Genomic DNA, 7028 nt, shown 5'->3' on the forward strand with positions numbered 1-7028 from the left:
AATATTTTCCGACATTTGATGTGGAGCTGGCGGGGAGAGACGTCGCGTCCTCTGTTAGATTTGCATATAAACAAGGAGCACGGATGGCAACTTTGTGTCAGTCTTTTGGTTAATAAAATGTATATTAGTGGTGTAGGTATTGTTTTATAAAGCGTCTTACGTTGTGTTAAATATTGTCAAAGTATTTCGTATACATAATAATCCAACATAAGAGCAACGAATGAAAAATTAAACTAAGATTATAATGTTAATTCGTCGTAAACCATATCCTAGCACAAGCCTAGAGCTTACTTGGAATGGTTAAAGAAATATTAGTAAATTTACAAAAAAAATCTGTAAATATATTTTTATAAAAAAAATGAAGTATTGAGTACTTACAGCTTCTAATTTACATTATAATATAAACTAGAAGCAAAAATATATTCATTTTAATGTAAATATTTAACTAAATAATCATAACTAAATAATTTTAATATAAACATCAGAGTAACCAGAGTTGTGTATATTTTTTTTTATTAACTTAGCCCTCCAAATATTGTGACATCAAAAGAGCTGTTGCGGTTTTCAGCAAATTTCGCATCAATTAACATGCAAATATTCGTCGGCCAATAGTTAATTGCATCACTGAGAACATTGCTAACATACTATTGATCAAGTTTTGTTTCAACGAAAACACATTTACTTTATCCGTATTGAAATATAATCTGTTTATTTAACAATTTATACGCAATGTATATGCAATACAAAATGTTTGTATGAAGTATTACACGTATCAGTATAAAATAACACGAACGAGGTACTCCGTCCGAGGCAAGTCCGCACCTCAGATAACTACAATTTGCATTTTAATTGGCAGAGGATCAAATAAAAAAAAACTGCCCTGGCTTTTCCTCTCATATATATTTTTCCATTTAAACGCATGTTTACTTTATTTTCAATGTTTAAATATTGTCAATACACACCTTCCTATCAGCTTTAAATAAATAGAGGCATTTGCCTTTTTATCAGATATTATGTTACGATATGATAGTATTTATATTCTTATATTATTAACTTATTTAAATTTGCCGTTACCGTATTTAAAACAGTAAAACACAAAATAAACAAACAGTGAGGTAATTCTCTATGGATTTTTCTCCCTTCTAACGCACTTTACTCAAACACCCAAGAGAAAATAAACAAGATGAAATAGGAAAAGTGTTAAATCCGGGCTTTCGTTATTATTCTTCAGTAGGAAATATTCAGAAAAGCTGAATAAAGCACACGGTCGTGTTTTGACACGAAATTGAATAGAGGTTTAAGAGACGCTGTCTGTGAGATTTTCTCGCAAACCTTTGATCTCTATTCACGAATTAATTTAAACATTTTTAACTTAATAGAATTTAAAGAAAACAGCGAAATGTTTCAAGAAAAATGGTACAAATTAATCATATTTTGTATGAAATGGTGACGTTTTACTTAAATTATTAATTATATGTTTTGTTAAAAAGAGTAAAATATTAAATAACAACAATACTCGCTCGTGTAACGAAGTCATAAGACACATGTGTCTAATTTTGCTTGAAAAAAATAATATATCCGACATTTGTATGGAATCAAAAGCATGTAGATCAATTTACATTTTAATTGACAGGAATGGGGATGATCAATTTCGTGCGGCTGAGGCACGGGGTAGCGGGGGCAGCGGGGTGGAGAGAGACACAAAAATATTCGCAACAATAAATATTCACTGTGTCCCCGCTGAATTGTAGGACATCGTAAACAAACAAATCCGATTCCGTAAAAGTGACGGGTGAAATGTTATTTATTTGTTTTTGTTGTATCAAAAAGTTGCTCGTAAATTAACAACCCTTGATTTGGCATATATCAAGTTGAGGGAACGTAGCGTTTGTTTTTATTTATCTTACCATACAATGGACTCAGCATAAGAAAAAAATTAATCGAGAAATATTAAAATGTTACGAACGGAATGTTTTTAATTAAATATTTTGTGATTTAATGAACGATTGTATGATTTAGTATTTTTTAGCGAATTGTCACAAAAACAAAGCCTTAGGATCCATTAAAATTGACTGCGAACATTTAAATGAGATTTTAACAGTTTCGACGTGAAATTTTGTTTTTAATAACGGCGAGGATAAATTATGTTCACCGCATAAATAACATCGAAAAGGCAATAAATTACAGACGCTGACGTCTCTGTGTCCCGGCTTTCTTGTTTATGTATGGCCGCTGTCCTGGGAATATTGGGAAAGTTGATTTTTTGATTATATACAAATCTATTCAATTAAACAACGAGATGGAACACTGGCTGAAATATGCAATATTTATAATCATAATCATGGGCGCGAGATTCGAGTACCAGCAAAAAATATGTTGTTTTTCTTCTTTATCACAATTTTTCTTCATACATTGTTATCAATTGTATGTAAATATGTGGTAGTTTGTTTGTAAGTTTGAACCAACTCACCCATAGCAAAGAGGATGACGAGGGCGGTCCCGAGCCAGGAGGTCATGTTGTCTAGAGCGCGACCCTCGTACGATCACATCCCACACGACTCCCGAATATCATCACATTTGTTTATTCTTTCTGTCCCTGGAAACAAACAAATACAATTAATTGTAGTCGATACATTCGTTAGGGTAAAACTTATCTGTTGAACACTGATTTATGTTAAACATGAAACACGACCAACTGTCTTAGCATAGAATCAAATCCAAAATTAACTGTCACGATTATATTTACTTGGCCACGAAGCTGCGTTAAAATGTTCATCGTACATTTGAATGTTACAATAAATTTACTTTACTTCAAATCGTATTAAAGCTGGCCAAAAGTTTACGCCATTAAAAACAAGAAGTGTAACGCTAGCCAAGTCGCTAGAAAGCGGACCATACCCGAGTGTGTGCATGAACTTAACGCGGCGACACTCTGGCCACACCACACTCCGTCATATAAGCTTCCAAGTCATAAAACAAGCAAGAAGTAATATTAAAGCGCGCCCTTATCCGCGGCGAGTTCGGGTGCCATTTATCAGCGCGGCGTCGGTCGGGGCACTCGTCTCCGAGTTTTATGTTCTGCCAGATTCACATCTTAGTACCAATTTTAATTGCTTTTCGTGGAATAAAATTGGGGTATCGTCTTAACCTACTTTTGTTATATTCAAAGAGGTCTAAACAGCTTTGATGAGAACAGAACTTTTTATTAGTTAAATTTGAATGTTTCAATGTGAGAAATCATTGCGAGTATGCCTTTCCATGAAATAGATTCTTAAAACATACTTAAGTAACAACTAAAATGTAACTTATAATATAACCACCGAATTTGAGCGGCCAAATTTATCAGAGCAAGCAGAGATTCTCCGCCTGTCGAGATTACATCGTGCAATGTAAAAGCTTATTTTTTAATTGCGTTTTCCCGAGTTAAGTAAATCTCTAATTAATTTAACATTTTTAACTTCAACAAATATTCCAAGTTAGCGGCCAACCTTTAAGACTGAAGAGGCACTGGATGAAGAAGAAGAACTTCAAGCATTGTACAGGAATTTGTGATATATTAATTTTACTTAAATTACTTTTTTCACGAAGAAGTATGACTATAGAAAAAGCAAAATTGATATTGTTAAGAGTTATTAGTACAAACTCTTACAAAGAACTATTTCCATTTCTAAATTTAGGCAAGGTATTATTTTGTTAGAAGCACTGCACGTAAACTACTACATTTTATTGTTGTTTCCTCCCAGAAAGTGCGGTTTTATTGTTAGAAAAATCTAGACAAAGTGAATAATTTACAATATTTTTTATACTAAGCCCTCGCTCCAGCACAAAGCATGGCTAGGAGATACAATATTCCTCTCGCTAATTAGTCAGTCAGTCGCAGCTAACTCCTGACTCCTGAGACCTTACACCATTGTTGAAGCGAGATCTTCCACGCGCCAGTCCCGAACGGTCCATTCAACTCTTTATCTAACTTTATAATCCTTTTTGTCAGCTTAAAGTTGCTTAATCTGTTTTAATGAATAATTGAATCTATAAGTACTATTTATTAAGAAAACGTAGAATTCCTCTACCATGATATTTGTGTTACTGAATATTGCTTTCTTTGTTGGTGTCAAATGTTATGAAAGAGATGATAATATGTATCAGTACAAGTGTCACATTAGTCAGAAGCGGAGTTCTACTGTGAGATATTTTTGAAAACCAAACAGCCTGGTCTTGATGAACAGGAAAAACGCCATCCATCTTTAAAGTTCGGAGAGAAAACAAAATAATCCGGCGACCGAAAAAAGCTTTTTGCTGTTATTTACTTTAGAATTGCTTTTGTTTACAACGTTAAAGGAAACGGTAACGTAATTCAATAGAATATACATTACGTTGTTTACAAAACAACTCTAAAAGCTTTTGCTAAGGCAATAGATATTTATATTGTTTTTTTTTCCGCTTTAAATGTTTAATACACAATTAATAAGTGTTCCACCGATTCAATGATGCTTATAAAGTATTCATATTGTTAAAGCACTTAACTTCCCCGGAATTTATTTGAAAGTTTAATTGAGTTGAATAGCATGTTTGATTACCCGCCGCGCTGTAATAATCACTACAAAAAGCTAGAACGGATGAGCCGCCATTCGTTCTCAATGTTTGAACTCCGCGACAGAATTACCACAATACACCCCGTCTCTTAAAAGTCTAGTCTGTCTGAAAACTTTTTATCATTTTATTGACATTCCTATCTCGTAATATTCAACTCTAAGTCTTACTACTAAGAGTGATTTTAGCTTGCAGCTCGTTATGAAAATACATCATTACCCAAGCTTTTTGAATCAATTATGCAGCGGTGTAACGAGACGCAATAAAGAGGAGCCACTCGCGCCCCATTCACACATCTACAGATGTAAGTTTATACTTTTAACTTTTATAAGCCGCAGCATCATTTATTTTCTTTTTTCTTAATTTTTTTACATTTAAATGTAAAATAAACAACGTCGTTTAACAATATCTTCACTTAAAAAGTTGTATACATGCGATTAGTTGGAACCACCATTATTTTTCCAAAGCTATCGGCAACGGATTTAATTAAAAATGTTATAAAGTAGGACAAAGGAAAACACACTATTTTTAGACAATTAATGAATTAGTAATTTAAATACAGTAGTAAATTAAGAGACAAAGGTGGCAGTCTGTCAGTCGCCGGGCGGCGCGCGCCCTCACGCGGTGAACCCCCACGCGATCACATACTATTGTGGTAAGCACAAAGCAGCATACATAATTCATATAATACTTATTTTATTGCAGTATAACTTTAAACTAAAACAAGATACTAAGTCTCTTCATTTAAAAAAAACAGGTCCTAACTTTACCGTAGCTTATCTCAAAGCCTGTAAATATTATAACATTTATGAAGTAACAATACTTTTGTATTATAAACATTGAACGATATTATACATTTTATTAACATGTATATTTTACAAAAGCCCGTAATTTTTATTGAATTTAAATAAATGTGTTAGATTGTGGTTATTCTAAAACTTAAAAAACCCGAGTCATTTTGTGTAAAAAAATACAAGGGAATTATGAAATTTACTTTGTAATTGCTTATATTTAATATGATAATTCATTATTAAAGAAATTAAGTTATTAAGTTCTTGGATTTTTAAATACTAAGTAATAATATAAAAAATAAAATGTATGTAATAGTGCGGCATGACACGGACTACCATATGACTGGATCAACATCCATTTAATATCAGCTGACCGGCGGCAGATATAACCTCACTTTGTCATCTCCGTACAGAACATCTCCCCGGCTTCTTTCTGCCGAGGAGGTGCGACCTCACCGCAGCGGAATATTAATTAATGACCACTCCAAGGAACTTTAACCCTACGAGTCGCAGGCCAACCCTTAATTACTACGTACCTAGCGTTTTTCAACTGCGTTTCTTTCACACTGTGTGTAGCACCGGTTTGCGGGAAAGGGATGGATGTGTGACGCGGCGAGCGGCGAGCGGGCGACCGCCGGCCGTCGTGTCGCGAGCCTGACTAAATCTGTGCCGATCGTCGCCAGGTCAGGTCAACCTAGGGCCTGGGCCACACTACTTTATTAAGAATAATAAATTAAGTAAATGTTTTAGCAACCCGCCCGGTTCTCAGCACCAATTTGGAAGATACGTAGAACGTCAATGTGTGTCTGCTCTATTTTATTCATTTAGAAATCGAGATTTTTGTACATGACGCTCGTTGTAAAACTCCATATAGATTATTTGAATTAAACACACTAGAAATAATGTTGATGGTTTTCTTAAAACTTCTAAGTTCAGAAAATCCTTGAATTGAACGGCTAAATTCCAATGAACAATAGATTGTAGCGGTAGAGGACATTAAGAAGGTACAGATCTCCCGACGTGCAACAATTTTGAACAAATATTAATAGATCAATATTTTGTATGAAAGAAGTCTTTAATCCTATATTAAATTTCGATCAAATTGCACAGTCAGTGTGAAGCGAGCTTAACTCAGCTTCCCACCAACACAGGCCTGTGTACATACGCACACCACCGACTCTTCCTGCGTCACGTTTGATACGCTCCTGTTGGTGTGCATAAGTCGCCTCTATGTGTGGGTTATCCTGAAAATGGCCGCTCAGGATGTGACGCATGCGCGGGAAAACAACCTCCTTAAAACTCGCTTAAAACGATTTCTGATCAATTTTAAAACTTATTCGCATTGAGTTAAGGAACCCTGTAATTTTGAAGATTTAAAATGTTGTGTTCACTCCGTTGTATGGCGCGTTTTTGAAGTTCAGACTTGGGGAAGGTAAAGGACACTTCTTGGATGCAAGAGTGCGCGCAGTGAATCAAAATAGGGGCTAACATATGTCGTTGATTTGCGTACGAGCGCAGAGTCTTTTGAAATTCTACCATGATTTCTTTCTCCCTTGATAACGACCCCACAGCGTGGGGCTTGTAGTGCCCACTTCACACGACAATTTCCTTCCCGCGCTTCAACCACAATTAAAAAATATTTCATTT

At 34.7% G+C, this 7028-nt stretch overlaps 1 long non-coding RNA gene across 1 annotated transcript in view; it reads right to left on the reverse strand.

Moving 5' to 3' along the window:
- Nucleotides 1-6025, reverse strand: part of LOC106125002 (uncharacterized) — an 11855-nt gene extending 5830 nt beyond the window's left edge. The window contains exons 1-2 of the long non-coding RNA XR_001228235.1: nt 5918-6025; nt 2471-2596 (exon numbers count right to left, since the gene is read on the reverse strand). This is a non-coding gene — a long non-coding RNA (uncharacterized LOC106125002). The remainder of the gene's footprint in view (nt 1-2470; nt 2597-5917) is intronic.
- Nucleotides 6026-7028: the final 1003 nt, after the last annotated feature.

This window comes from Papilio xuthus, unplaced genomic scaffold (genome assembly GCF_000836235.2).
Source record: "Papilio xuthus unplaced genomic scaffold, Pxut_1.1 DF825946.1, whole genome shotgun sequence".
Classification (NCBI taxonomy): Eukaryota; Metazoa; Arthropoda; class Insecta; order Lepidoptera; family Papilionidae; genus Papilio; species Papilio xuthus.